The 15,889-nt window shown below is 40.1% G+C and overlaps 1 protein-coding gene across 1 annotated transcript in view; it reads left to right on the forward strand.

Annotated features, from left to right (window-relative positions):
- Positions 1–10,806: 10,806 nt before the first annotated feature.
- The window catches only part of RNF144A (ring finger protein 144A), a 101,327-nt gene continuing 96,244 nt past the window's right edge, over positions 10,807–15,889 (forward strand). The window contains exon 1 of the mRNA XM_008065125.2: positions 10,807–11,014. The gene's annotated coding sequence lies outside the window, so the exon portion shown is untranslated. The remainder of the gene's footprint in view (positions 11,015–15,889) is intronic.

Below are 15,889 nucleotides of genomic sequence, written 5' to 3' on the forward strand. Positions count from 1 at the left end.
TGAAAGGAAGGTACCATTTCTGCCTGCAGATTGGCAGAGGACAACGTTTCTTATCTGTTAATACTTTAATTGCTCTTGGGACTCATTCCCCTTTGGCCCACAGCTCTGCTTCCTTGACAGTGGCCTTGTTTTTTCTCTGTCCCTGGCCACAGGCAGTGGATCCAGACTTTCCCTGGGAGAACCAGCTAGACTGTGCCTGCCTGAGTGACTGATCGAAGCCTTGAGCTATGTCCTGCTGGCCTGGCAGATAAGAACTGTTTTCTCAAGGCAAGCAGGACTTCTTCCTTGTGCAGAAGAATTAACAAAACACAGGCAGGCGGAGGGGGAGTGTAGCCTGGAAGCCACTGGCCCTGTGACTGACCCTTGACCCAATTGAACTGTGCTGTCAGTGGGTTTTGAGTGTGAAAAACTGAATGTAAAGTATCCATTTAAAATTGTTATATGGATTACATGCTGAGGTGATTATATTTTGGTTATATTAGGTTCAATACAATGTATTAATAAAATTAATTTCCTATGCTTTTAAAAAAAATGGCTACCAGAAAATTTAAAATTATCTATACTAGGGGGACCCAATAAACCTGAATTTATTTTTAAAAAATTTTGTATTTATTTTTACATGTTTAACCTTCAGTCACCTTCAAAGTACTCTCCCTTTGATGCAGTACACCTGTTGAGGTGCTTTTTCCACTGTCCAGAACTGTTTGAATTTACCAATTTTGATGCCTTTTAGTGCTTCTGCCATTTTTTATTTCACCTCTTCCACATTGGCGAAATGTTTCCCTTGGAGGACTTTTTTCATCCAGGGAAACAAAAACGTCTCTCAAGGTGAGATCAGGTAAATAGGGAGGGTAGGACACTGGGGTTCATGCTGTTTTTGGTCAGAAACTGCTGAACACTCAGTGTGGTGTGGGCAGGTGTGTTGTCATAGTAGAAGCTACAACTTGGGATATTTCTTCTGCAAATCGTGTCGCACAATAATGCTAGCTGGTAACACTGATGCCAGTGAGTTCCTCAAACACTTACCTAGCTGGGAAAGCCTGTACTATAAAAGACCTGCCCTCAAAAAATAATTTCAATTTTTTTTTTAGTGATCCCCCCCATATGACTGGCATTGGATGGATGTGGTACTGATCTGGAGGTACTTGGAAAGCTGTGTTTCTTTCCAGCTTCTCCAGCCTTTTGACCAGCTCTACTACTTCTGGAGCGTGGGCCTCCCCAGGGATCTGGGGTCCCCGCATAGGGTCCCATGCAGTATCTCAGGCCACGTTTATGTCATTTCACTCTCACCAGACACTTCTTTCATGTTGTGAGTTTAGTTGCAGATGTTTTAGACTCCTGGGCCACTTGGATGATTTGGCCATCTCTCTTTTCTGTAGTGTATGTTCCTTTTTTTTTTTTTTTTTTGAGTTGGAGTCTCACTCTGTTGCCTAGGCTGGAGTGCAGTGGCACGCTCACAGCCACCCCAGCGCCAACCTACTGGGCTCTGGCAATCCTTCTGCCTCAGCCTTCCAAGTAGCCAGAACTACAGGTGCTCACTACCACACCCAGCTAATTTTTTATTTATTGTAGAGACAAGGTCTTACCACGTTACCCGAGCTGGTCTCAAACCCAAGGGTTCAGGCAATCCACTCGCCTCAACCTCCCGAAGTGCTGTGATTACAGACTGAGGTACCAAGCCTGGCCAGCATGTATTCTTCAGACTCAGCTGTTCAACTGACTTGACTCTGTTCAGTGTCATTTTAGATTCTAATGTTTTTTAACTTTGTGTGTGTGTGTGTGTATAATATGGATGGTTTGGGTTAGATGAACTTAACATTTTTTTCTTAAACAACTCCTTGACTGTTGAAATCTACCTTCATGTTCATCATCTTCACATTAGGTTAATGAATGCAGGTTCCCCCTAATTTTTCCTATGAATCCACCTTCCTCTTGGCTGCCGGTGTGTTTGCCATTGACATTGGCCCAAGCTTTCAGGGTCAAGACAAATAGCACCCACCGAATCTTGCACATATTAGATACCCTGTCAAGATCGATTTGAGAGAAGCATCTCCTAGACCTGTCTCTTCTCTGAAAATCCTACATCTTCGCCCCAGACCAAGCCAACATGTCTAGAATATTAAACTGTGTTGCATAAGTCTAGCCCGCTCCCTTACCCAGGTATTGTGCTCCTCTGGCTGATCTGCTTGCCACCAGCATCCTGGGTGCTGCTCACCTTTCCATGCCACTTACCTCCTTTCTGACAACCCTACATTTCTTATTTGTGTTCTTACTTTCACAGGTGCCCCATATTTTCTTCTGTGTCTTTGAAAACTGTGACTCTAGCTGACCTGTCCCCCATGTCTGACTCCATTGCTTGCTATCACCTGACATACACTTTGGTTCTGGGCTTCCTCGTGAACTCCCTGCCCAACTGCTTTTTCTTGTGTTTCAGCCTGGTCTCACTGTTACCTTGTGACCCCCACCCTGCCTTCTCTGATAGTAAGACCCTGGTCCATCCTCTTCCTGCCACATCCAGGGGCCTCTGTGTTGGCCCCCTTAGTCTTCAACAGTTTCCCTGAGCTGATTTGGCATTTTTGAGGATGACATGGAATGGAGTCTGAATCTTTTACTCCCTGGACACTTAAGAGACAGTGCTGAGGGCCTGTGAGCTTCATCAAATGGAATATTTTTGAAACCTAGAAACAAGTATTGTTCCAATGTGTTAAAAAAACAAAACAAACACAGAATTGATGTTAACACATACGGCATATTATGCCAACAAAATTTAACTGTCATTGAGTCAGTTGAAACTCAGTGCATAGTTAAATAGAAATTCTCTGTAACCTGACATGAAGGTGCTTTTAAATGTTTGGCATGAAGTGAGGTATGACCTCTGAAAGCCACATGTCCCTGAATTAACTACTGCCCCACTTTGTCCTTTGTCTTCTTCCCAACTCCCCTTGACAGTAGAGATGAGACTCAGAGTTTGGCATTAGTTTGTGTCACGTCCATGGACTGAATATATGGCAAGCTGGGCTCTTGGCACTAAGGGGTATGTCTTATCCATCTGGAATTTCCAGCACAGGACCTGGTATACTGAATTTCAGTGTGCTGAACTTTCCACCAAGCTCATTACATTTACAAAAATAAATAAATAAATAAATAAATAAATAAATAAATAAATAAATAAATAAATAGATAAGGGACATTAAGATCGGGCCTGAAAGTTTTTATTTTCTTTTTACTGAAACACCACCATATGGTGGTTTTTAAAACCATGCATGTCTATAAACTGATCTCAAATGGCAAAAATCCTTAACTGAGCTGCTAATAAAAATAATCATTCTAAAGCTCACACAGTCATAGTTTGTAAGACTTGAGTTTAAATTATATTTGAATCTTTCCTTGTATTGACTTATATATATTATCCATATCATACTGTTTATGTAGAAGCCAGTCTGGTTACAATATAACTTCTATTATGTGATAGACAATAAATAACTTGGGAGATAAGATAAAGTTTTTCTTGTTAAGCACGAAATTATTATTTTAAAAACATTTTCTAAGAGAAACCTAAAAGGAACGTTTTCTAATATGATGAAGTGCCTCTGCTACAGGAAGGAAGTAGATATAAATCATGTGGTCTCAGCAGGAGGAATGAATTTCTAGGCCTAAACTGGGTGAAAGTATGACTTAAGGATAAATTCATAAATTGTTTTTGCAATGGCATGATTATTTTAGACAGTTGTACTTTGGGGAATCCAGCTCAAGGAAATGATACTAAATGTGGAGAAAAATAAATGCTTTATGCACAAATGTATCTCTTCTTGTTTTTGTTTTTTTAAGTAATATTCCCAAATGGAAAACATCTAAATATGGTTAAATAAAGATCGTGTTCTAATTAGATAAGGCTTTTGGAGATTGTGGCATGGGAAAATATAATATATTATTAAGTGAAAACAACTGTGAAACAGGATTGTATATAGAATGTACAAACATGCAATTATTTGTACAGGAAAAAAATCATAACTTATAAGGACTGACTTTCTTCTATTTTTGATTTTTACAAATAGTTATATTTCACGCATTAATGAAATAAATTATTTTAATTTTTAAAAATAATTTAACTCTACATTCTGCCATCCCCTTATGGCAGAATTTCATTATTTTATATATATATATATATATATATTTATACAGCAAATATATTTATATTATATATTTATATATATTTCAGCAAATAAATTAACCCTATATCTCATGTAGACATTTTGCCGCAGTGGGCTTGAGGAGAAATGAATAAGAAACAAGGAGAAACCCTCTCACTATTAATAATAATTAGACGGTTGGACATGGTGGCTCAGACCTGTAATCCCAGCACTTTAGGAGGCTCAGGTGAGAGGATTGCCTGAGCCCGGGGGTTCAAGACCTGCCTGGGCAACTTGGTGAGACCACGCCTCTATAATATAACAAAAAATTAGCTGGGCATGGTGGCATGTGCCTGTAGTTCCGGCTACTTGGAAGCGGAAGGATCACCTTAGCCCAGCAGGTTGCCCCTGGGGTGGCCGTGAGCAAGCCACTGCACTTCAGCCTGGGTGACGGAGTGAGACTCCAACTTAAAATTAAATGAATAATTTAGGTGAAGCAATGTAGGCATCACCACTGTCCCTAAAGGGGGGCCCTCTTACGCTTACCTTATACCATGTCCCTGCATACCCGACTGAACACAGTTCATGTCAGAGCTGTGACGGTGTGCCCTGCAAAGTACAGATTCATATCCTAGTGCAATTGTTGTGGTCAGGGCATGAACCAATAAGCAAGACTGTGGGGAGAGGGGATCTTGCTCAAACCTACAGAGCCACACAGAACTTGTGCAAAGACCTTTAACCTCTCAGCAAATATTCCCATTTTATCCATTTATACTGAAAATAATACTAGGGTTGCTTATTTTGGGGGTTCAGCCTTAAAGAAAAATGCTGATGGCCTGTCCAAAAGACAGATCCACAGGTCACTCTTGGAGTTCCACAGCAAGCTGGGCGTTGGGATCTGGGAGGGATAGGCACTGCGGAAAGCATTCAGAGTCCATAGTGAAAAACTTCGTTGGCTAAATCAAAGGTTGCCCTTCTGGTCCACAAAAATGGAAAATATTAGATCCTTCTACTTATTTCTCTAGCTTTTCGGCTTAAGATAAACCAGCCTAAATGAAATAAGGCCTTACTTTCTTCTCTCTCTAATTTTCTGTTTTAATTGTTTTGTTTTTAAGTTTTAAAAACTGGCATTTGTGAAAAATACCAGTGACTCATGTACTATCTGAAGGTGTACTGTTTAGTCTACAGATATTTGAAGATTTTCCAGCTATCTTTCTGTTACAATTTCCAGTTTAATTCCATTGTGATGTATTTGTATGATTTCTGTTTTTGTTTGTTTGTTTTTACATTTAAAGTGTGTTTTATGGCCCAGAATGTTTCCTTTGAGCTAAAGGAATTCTGTTGTTGTTGGATGGAATATTCTTCATCAAGTAGATCAAATTGACTGTTAATGCTATTCCGTTCAACTATGTTCTTACCAATTTTCTGCCTGTTGGATTTATCCATTTTAGACAGGGGTGTTATAGTCTCCAACTACTAATAGTTCATGTGTCTGTTTCTTCTTGCAGTTGTCTCAGTTTTGCCTTATGTATTTTGGCTCTGTTGTAAGGTGTTACATGTTTGGGATTGTTAAGTCTTCTTTGAAAATCGATCCCTTTATCATTTTGTAATGTCCCACTTTGTCGTTATTATTTTTTTCTTGCTTTAAACTCTGCTATATTTGAAATTAATATAAATAGCCAGCTTTCTTTTGATTAGTGTTAGCACGGTATATCTTTCTCCGTCCCTTTACTTTTAAATGGAATCTTTGTATTTAAAGTGGGCTGCTTGTGGACAACACAACATACAGTTGAATCTTACTTTTTGTATCCACTTTGAAAATCTGCATCTTTTGACTGGTGTATTTAGACCATTCACATTCACATATACTTTTAAAATAAGAAATACTGCATATTGCTATTTAGAGGGTGTTTTTTTTTTCCTTATTGGTATCTACTTCATCTACCTTATTACTTTTCAAAATTACAGTGTCAAAGGGATTGCTTTCTAAGTTCTTGAAAGTTAGTGTGTGTTTTATTTCACCATTCTAAATAAACTGTTTTTTCCTGTGGCAATGCCTCTGCTATAACAAGCTTCTTATTTTGTGCCTAATTTGGTATCCAGTTGGGTAAATCAATTGGTTCTTTGTGGGCAGTGTAAGCCTCAGAATCAGCTTCATTTTTATGAGTTACTTCTCAGAATCAGGAATGATGGTGGAATTAGCCAAATGCCTTTTATTACAAGAGAATTTTTTAAAAATACTCATTTAATTAATTGGTAACCAGTGAACCAATGAGTTTATTCCATAGCTATAATTTGACAAATGTCTCTACTGCTGAAAAATGTATTTTATTTTTCCCCAGAGGAGACAAATGCAAAATAACTAACTTCAGGGAAACTCTAAAAGGATCCTTGTGTCCCCCAGTGTACAGACTATTAGTATACGATGCATGCAAACAGAGAGGTGCTTTATTGAAGCCGGACAAGACCTCTATTCATAGTAAAGTCAAACAAATCGCACATGCGAAAACCTCCACTTTTAGTGCCTGCATACGCTTAACTGCACAGAGCTATACTACTTTCTGAGACGATTAACTTGCAGGTTCAGCAGCAGCTAAAAAACAATTCTAGATTTGGAAAAGGAAAGGTTGGGGGAGAAGTGGAGTGGATCCAAAGGATCCCTTTTGTGTATGTGTGTTTAAGGAATTGTAGGGAAGTGGGCAGGTTTCTCTTCTTGTGCAGTATTTTGCGATGATAACCAGTGGACAGAGCCTAAAATGTCCATTCATTATGTAGAGGAGGGAGAGAGAGGATATGGAAAAGGAAGGGCCTCTGCTAACTCTGATTTCTATGTGGATTTCAGAGCAGACCCCACCCTGAGGATTTGGTTCAGGGAGCCTGCAGTGCAAGGGAATGCTGCCTTTTTGTGGGATTTTAATTCAGAATTTGCAATATGTTATGTTTATGATAGATGATTCTTTGTGACAAAATAGAAAAATAATTATTTTCTCCAGTGTGGAGTGTTTCATGGGTAAAGTATGCTGTATCAAAAATCTTTATCCCCCCAAAATTGAAAGTTATAAATGCAGAGAGTAAAAATTATGTTCAAAAAGGAATATAATGAAGAGTAAAATTCCTTTTAATTTAAAGTAATTATCAGCTTTTCTTTTTGTGATCTTCTAGAAAAATTATTTGTGTCCACAAATGAGATAATATTATATAAGTTGTTTTGTACTGTGCCTTTTTATTTGCTGACATGTTTTAGCCATACCAACACATACAGGTTCAGCTTATTCTTCACTTTTATGGGTGATCCTGTATTATTTATTCAACTTGTCCTCTCTTGATAAGCATTAAGTAGCTTTCCAGGTTTTGCTCATGCAATGAATGCTACCAAGGAGTGTGTGTGTGTTTGTGTGTGTGTGTGTGTGTGTGTGTGTTTTAAATATATACATGAAATACTTTTGGCAGTACGTCTCTAGAGTATAAATATTCAGGGTAGCGTATGTGGGTCAGAGTTATGTGTATTTTATATTTTGATCTGTTTCCAAGTTATTTTCCAAAATGGCTTCCATAGTTGTACTACTAAAAATAAATGAATGAAAGCTTCTTTTTCACCATATACAACAGTATTGAAGTTTGTCATCATTGCAGATCAGATAGGTGAAATATGGTATCTTTTTACTTCATGTCTTTAATCATGAGTGCGATTCAGTAGTCTTTTCACATGTCTATCTGCCACTAGTATTTTTCCTTCTGTGAACAACTTCTTCACATGCTTTGCCTGCTTGTCTATTGCAGTGTTTTCATTGATATTTTTCTTTGTAAATTAGGGAAATTAATTCATTACATAGAATGATAGTAATTATTCCCAATTTTTAAGCTTATTTTTTACTTGACTTGTGGTATTTTTTTCCCAAAGAGAAACGTGTTTTATATAGTTAAGTCGTTATAACTTCTTTATTTTTGAGGTGTACTTTGAAAGGGTTATAAATAACCTAGCCATGTATTTTTCTAGTAAAGTAAATATAATTCACATAGCATAAATGTTGCCATTTTAAAGTGTAGCATTCAGTGGTTTGTAGCATGTTTCCAGTTTTGCAACCATCGCCACTATCTGATTCCAGAGTATTCTCAGTGCCTTCAAAAGTCCTTGTATCCATTAGCACTCACTCCTGATTCTTCCATACTCTGAACCTCTTCCATACTCTGAAACCAGTCATTTGCTTTCCTTTTCTATGCATTTGCCTACTGGATCTTTCATGAATTGTTACAATTTGTGATCTTCAGTGTTTGACTTCTTTCACTTAGCACAGTGTTTTCAAGATTCATCCACATTGTAGCATGAATCAGTACTGCATTCATTTTTATGGCCAGATCCATTGTATGGATATACCACATTTTGTTTTACACATTCACCAGTTAATGGACATGGGCGGTTTCCACTTTTGGGGTATTATGAATAATGCTTGCTATGAACATTCGTAGATAGCTTTTTGTGTGGAGATATGTTTTCATTTTTCCTGGTTATATACCTAGGTGTGAAATTGCTGCCTCATATTGTGACTCAGCCATGTGAGGAATGGCCAAACTATTTCCTAAGGCAGCTGTTCACTTTGCACTCCCACTAGCTATGTGTAAGGGTTCAAATTTCTCTACATTTTGCCTATAGTTATTATCTTTTGATTCTAGCCACCCTAGGGTGGGTGTGAAGTGGTATCTCACTGGGGTTTTGATTTGTATTTTCCTTGTTGAGTAGTCATGTTGAACATCTTTTCATGTGCTCATTGGCCATTTGAATATCGTCTCTGGAGAAATGTCTATTCAAATTCTTTGCCTATTTTTTATTTGGGCTGCCTTTTTTATTGTTAAGCATTATTTACATATTCTGAATATAAGGTCCTTATCAGGTATATGATTTGCAAATATTTTCTCCCATTCTGTGGATTGTCTTTTTCTTGATGGTGTTTATTGACACATACACTTTTCATAACTTGACAGGTTTTAATTTTTTCTATTTTTTTCTCTTGTTGTTTTGTGCTTTTGGTGCCATAGCTAAGAAACCATCACCTCATCTGACATCAGAAAGATTTACTCTTATGTTTTCTAAGAATTTTATAAGTTTAGCTCTGACATTTGGGTGTATGATTCATTTGGAGTTAATTTTTGTGAAAGTTTTAAAGTCTGTATCTAGAATCAGTTGCTTTTTTGTAGAAGAAAATTACTATTTTTTATAATGCTCTTGTCAAAAATAAACCACAGGTGTAGGGGCTTATTGAACTGTCAATTCTAATCTATCAATCTATATTGTCTGTCCTTATGCCATATTACATTATCTTGATTAATATAACTTTATAATAAGTTTTGACATTAACAAGTGTAACTCTTTCAACTTTATTTTTCTTTTCAAAGTTCTTGCTATTTAGGGTCTCTGAGAAATCTACATAAATTTTAGGATCAGGTTGTCAATTTTTGTAAAACAGGCAGCTGGGATCTTAATAGAGATTGTACAGAATCTATTAACCAGCTAATTAATACATTAGTCTGTTAGTCAATTTGGAAAATTTTGCTGTCTTAACAATATTGTCCATGAACATATCCAGTATTATCCATGAACATATCTTTTTATTTGCTTAGGTCTTCTTTAATTTCTTTATGATATTTTGGTAGTTTTCAATCTACCAATCTCACACATTTTTTGTTAAATTTATTTCTAAGCATTTAATTTTTTTGGTGCTATTCTAAAGTATTTCTCTTGTAACAGCATATAATTGTTGCTCACTCTGCTAATTTTTGCCTCTTAAAAATGTTGTTTTTGTTTTTGTTTTTTTTTTTAGAGACAGGATCTTGCTTGGTTTCCTAGGCTAGAGTACAGTGCCACAACCATAGCTTATAGCAGCCTTGAATTCCTGGGCTCAAGCAATCCTTCTGCCTCAGCCTCCTGAGTTACTGGGTGTGTGCCATGATGCCCATCTAACTTTTGGGGGTTTTTTTTGTAGAGATGGGGGTCACTGTGTTGCCCAGGCTGGTCTTGAACTCCTGGCCTCAATTGATCCTCTTGCCTCTGCCTCCAGAAGTGCTGGGGTTACAGGCATGAGCTACCATGCTCAGCCAATACTCACCTTTTGATTGGAGTATTTAATGTAATTACAGATAAAGTTGAATTTATGTCTGCCATTTTACTATTTGATTTCTAGGGGTCTTACGTCTTTTTTGTTCCTCTGTTCCTTCATTTTTGCCTTCTTTTGTTGTTAAATAGTTTCTTTTATACCATTTTAACTATATTTCATAAAATTTTATTATACATTTTCTGGTTATTTTTTCATGGCTACCCTGGGAATCAAGCTTTTCTGCTCACCTACACCTCTCTCCATAGGAGACCATTGGACAAAGCAATGGTTGTGTTTGGAAAAGGAGGGGACAGAATAGGAGATACAGGGTCAGCTTGTTATCTCAGAATTGTGTTGATGGATTTATCTGTTAACTTCTGGTGGATTATTTTACATAGTAAATCTCACTTCCAGTGAACTATGATGTTTTACAAATGTTTGACTGGAAAAAGTTGTAATTATGTCGGTAGTCTTCTCTCCAGGTTTGGAGATGCAAAGGACAGGCGCTTGAATGAGTCTCATATGATTGGCTTTGTGCCCTGCTCCTTTACTCCCTGTTGTCTAACTGCCTATGCCCTTCTTTTTTTCCTAGGCACCCAAAACCTCGTTGAGTCTGACATGTCCCCAGGCCCATTGCGTCTTCAGGGAGCCCTGGTGCCAGAGACCTTCTTTCTCCCCCTTCTCCCTATGGACGCTGGACCTGAGTGAAAAGCCAGCTGAATGTACATAAGCACAGCAGGACACCTGGCCTTGACTGGAAGATAGTTCCTCTCCTCCCCTCTGGACTTCTCAGAGGTAACTTTGGGTTTGGAAAGTGAAGGCTTCAAAGTCTTCATTTGTTTCATCTTAGTGGAATCTCAGGCTATTGTTGGAAAAGATGATAGGCCTGCCTGGATGGATTTTTCTGTACCTCTTAAACCACACAATGTAGACAATTACCTAGTAAGTTTTTCCCTGATTGAATTTTAAGCATGGTCTTCAATACATTACGTTAAGCTATTAGGGTAATTGATGCTTTACAAAGATTTCCATGACTGTTCATTTACCGCTTATAACAATCTTGCAAGCAAGTCTCATGTCATAGGCAGAAAACAAACTTAGAAGGTCCAAGTGGTATATCCAGAGTCGCCCAGATTCATTGTGAACATGTGTTGTGCTAAGCACTGCTGTAACTCTGAACACCTAGTGAGCACAGGAGCACCAATACCTGCTCTCACAGAGAACCTATTCTAGTGAGGGTGCCAGTGGAGCATGGAGGTGGGAACAGGCACGGAAAGACAGACAATATACATTAACAGTATAATGAAGTAAACTGTGTTACTTGACAAGTCACAAATGTCATGGAGAAAAGAGAAAGCAGACCAAATTTAGCAGGGTGAGGTTAAGTCCGAGTTTTAAATGGAGAAGACTCATTATAAAGCTGTCATTTGAACCTGGACTAAGGCGTTTCAGGAACTAGCCATTTAGCATCTGGGCAAGAACATTGTAGAGGGAAGGGACAGTGGGCGCAGAGGTCATGAGGCCAGAGCATGCTGGCACCCTGGAGGAGCACCAAGACCAGGGTGACTGGAAGAAGCCAGCATAGAGCTGTGAGCCAGGACTGGGTGGCAGGTAACAAGACCTGGCTCTGCCTGACTTTGCAAGCTATTGGGGAATTTGGGGTTCTTTATGATAAATCAGTGCAGGGTTTTAGGCAGTGGAGAGACAGGATCTGTGTTTCATTTTCATAGGCTCACTCTGGCCTCTGTCTTGAAATTACAGAAGATGGAGGACAGGGGTAGAATTCAGAAGACGATCTCAGAGGCCCTTAGAGAAATGCACTGTTTTAATCCAGACAAGAGACCTTGTGGGCATGCTCTGCTGGTAGCAGTGCAGTAGTGAGAAGCAGCCACATTCATAGTTTGAAGAGAGGCCTTAAGATGTCCTGACACTTTAACCAGGCGTGGTAGCGCGTGCCTGTAGTTCCAGCTACTTGGAAGGCTGAGGCGGAAGGATCGCCAGAGCCCGGCAGGTCGAAGCTGCGGTGGCCGGGAGCGGCCATTGCACTCCAGTCTGGGCGACAGAGTGAGATTCCAACTAAAAAAAAAAGATGTCCTGACACAGTGGTTGTAGAGTATGAGGAAAAGGGAAAAGTTTAAAATAATGTCAGGGACTTGAGTTTGGGTAACTGGATGGAGTTGTCACCAACAGATGGAGGCGGCTGCAGCTGGAAAAGGTTTGGGTGCAAAAAGAGATTAGAAGTTCAGCTTTGAATGTGTTGAGTGTGAGATGATAAGACACCCAAATGGAGACGCTGAGTGGGCGGTTCTGTCTAAATCTGATGGTTTAAGAGGGCGATCTGTGCTGGAGATGTAATGGAAGTCTTTGGCTTGTGGTAGGTACTTGAAGGAATAAGATCAGATGAGAGCCCCAGTGAGAAAAGAATTTTGAGTATTGGACCCTGAGGCATTTCAGCTTCATGAGGAACAGGAGAAGAGGATGAGCCAGTAAGGAGGACTAAGAGGGAGCAACCAGGGAGATGGGGGAAACAGAGCCTGGCATCTTGGAACCCACATGAAATCTTTTCAAAGAGGAGGGAGTGATGAGCTGGGCCGAGTGAAATGAGTACTGAGAATCGAGGCTTGGACCAGTGCTGGGGAGCAGTTGATCTGGTGGCTGTGGCTGCACAAGCCAGATTGGAGAGAAGGATACAGTGGAGGAATTGGAGACTGAGATTGTTGACAACTGTTTTTAGCTTTGTTGCAAAAGGGAGCAGAGTATGGAGTGGTATCCGGTGGAGTAAATAAGGTCAGGAGAATTATTTTTTAGTTAGAAGTGTTAACAGCATATTTATATGATGATAGCAGTGATTCAGTAGAGAATGAAATATTGTTCATGTAGGACAGAGGGTGGTGGAAAACATTTATTGAGTGAGAGAGAAAGGTAGGTTTGTGGACAAGTGGAGTTACAGACTTTGGGAGTGGACCAACTGACAGGTATGTGGGTAGCGCTCAGAGGGGGAGACTCTGCACTTGTCTTCTGATGGCTGATCTTTTATTTGTGAAATGGGAAATAAAGTCAGCAGCCGAGCATGCTAGGGCAGAGGAGCGTTTGCACGTTTGCAGAGGCCATGAAGCAGCAGAAAATCTCCAGAGAGGGAGGTGCAGAGTAGTCACCTGGTGGCATTCAGAGCCCACTCAAAGCTGTGACCACAGATGGAAACACTTTGTTGGGGTGATTGTGCGTTTCTGTGGACAGCTCAGCTGGAGAATTGATGCCTCTGGCGGGTCAATAATTGAATGATTGGTTAACCAAGCAGAGAGGGATGAAGTAAGAGAGAGCTCCCACTTGGCAGCGTATGCAGGAGAGAGATGATCCTAAGCACAGAGGGAACTGAGACAGGGAAGTGAGGAGAGAGGACAGTAGTCTGAAGGAAAGAGAGCTAGCAGAAGATGGGTGAGAGAGATGCAGGAGAAAGGTGGGTGCTGCGGGGCCTGGACATTGGTGGAATGGAGCTTGGGTGTGTGGGTGGTGGTTTGAGGTGGTATGGGGAGCTGGAATCTGGGGCTTTTATGGGAGCTCCGGGTTCCAATATTCTTCCCCTCAAGCCCCAGCTTCTCAGTCACTCTACCTCGCATTTTCATTGCCTGCACTTTAAAAAGGTCTGCTGAGAAATCTTATTGGCCACCTTCTCGTATTCAGCATTCCCTCTATGCCCCTTTGGTGATACTGGAATGCATTACTAACATGTCACTGGCACATTTCCTGGATGGGTTACTGTGGCCGGGATGTGGCCATGTGAAAGTTGACATTTGAAGCTGCCCTCCCACTTCTTCTTTCATTCCTTAAAAAACACGTGCATTCTAACTTTTTTACATGATTTTTTAAACTTTAACATTTAGGATTATTGCATCTTTCTCTGCAGTACACTTACTGGTTCAGTGTTATTGAATAGACCCTCCTCTGGTATGAGAGGAAACATTAAAGCACAATGGAGAAAATGCCCTTGAAGGCCAATGGAATTTTGCCTTCTTCCCTGAATCAGCCATGCCTACCACTCAGGATGCTCTGTTTGGAAATCTGTCTCAGACACATTCCAAGTACTGTGAAATGGCTTTATATTCACAAACAATTCATAGTGAAGAGGCCAAAATACCAGAAAATGACATTCCAACACCAGCAGAGATTTTTTTAAAGGTTTATGATTTTATAAAGCAACATGGTTTTCATGAACTGTAAACCACGCTTGATCCACCCTTTTGTGATTTTGTGATTGAAGTAGCTAAATCTGAAAGATAAGTTTTTTTATCCCCTCCCCTCAAGTGGGGACTATCATTGGTTAAAAAAAGAAAGAGAGAGAAATCTTTAGTAAGGAAGCTTTGGCTTGGCCTTGGTCATCACTCAGTCTTGGGACTCTCTGTGTTGGGGGGACTGCAGCTGCTATTATTGACTCATTGCTGATCTGCTTTTGGCTAGTTTGCTTTTAGGGCAAAGGTCATTTTAAAAACCAAAGTAGAAGCCGGGCTCGGTGGCTCGGCCTGTAATCCCGCGCCTTTGGGAGGCTGAGGTGAGTGGATTGCCTGGGCCCGGGGGTTCGAGACCGGCCCGGGCAACTTGGTGAGACCTCATCTCTACAATAAATCAAAAAATTAACTGGATGTGGTAGCGCATGCCTGTAGTTTCAGCTACTTGGAAGACTGAGGCGTAAGGATCGCCGGAGCCCAGCAGGTCGAGGCTGCGGTGGCCGGGAGCGGTCACTGCACTCCAGTCTGGCCAACAGAGTGAGACTCCAACTCAAAAAATAAAAAAAATAAAAAAATTTTAAAAATAAAATAAAAACTGGACTAGAATTGAAAATATCAATACCCTGCTCTAATTCTTCATGGTTTCAAAGTTGCTGACATGGAGAAATGAGCAGTATTTTTAGAAATGGAAATAGAGATGTTGTGAGATGCAGTGGCTGACAGTGTTGTTCAAATCAATCATAACAACCACATTTAACTCGGATTCAGTTTTTGGTTGTTTTTTGAGTGTTCTGGGCCATTTTCATTTTCACAACCTAGAGCTGTGCTCTAGGCTACGATGTTAAGTTGGTCTGTTCTTAAGCAAGTCTTCTCCAAACCTCCCTGTTGTTTATGCATGCCAAACTGGAGGGGGAGGAGGGCTGACAACTGGTAAAGATCAGAAGGTACCTGTGCCCCATGATACTATGGATCTTTCTAGAAAGATCAAGCAGACATTTAACGAGCATCCATTATATGCAGGGTCATGTGCTTGGGGCCCTGAGGATAAATGAAGAGACAAAGGCAGACTTTTGTTTGTGAAAAATACGGTTTTCTCTGAGTAATGTTAAAAAGCTGAGGATGTGGATTCTGGTTCCCAAAACTTGAGCACAGGCCAGAGTAAAACTAAGACAATGGGAAATGGACGCTGAATATTGGCCAGAGTAAAACTAAGACAATGGGAAATGGATGCTGAATTCTCACAAGCAAGGCAGTTTTGAGCCTTGTGTGGAGAGGAGAGAGGAGCAGAAATTGAACCCTCAGACAGCAGGACTGGGGAGCCACTGGTGGCTGGAACCTTGCTGTTTACCATCCGGAAGAGGTTGAATCTATGTCGTGGACAGAGACAACTGTGAAAACGTGTGAAGGATAGGATTCAAAACAAAAGTGTTTTGGAGGGTTTATTAGC

This window comes from Carlito syrichta, unplaced genomic scaffold, assembly GCF_000164805.1.
Source record: "Carlito syrichta isolate Samal-C Ts95f unplaced genomic scaffold, Tarsius_syrichta-2.0.1 Scaffold308159, whole genome shotgun sequence".
NCBI lineage: Eukaryota > Metazoa > Chordata > Mammalia > Primates > Tarsiidae > Carlito > Carlito syrichta.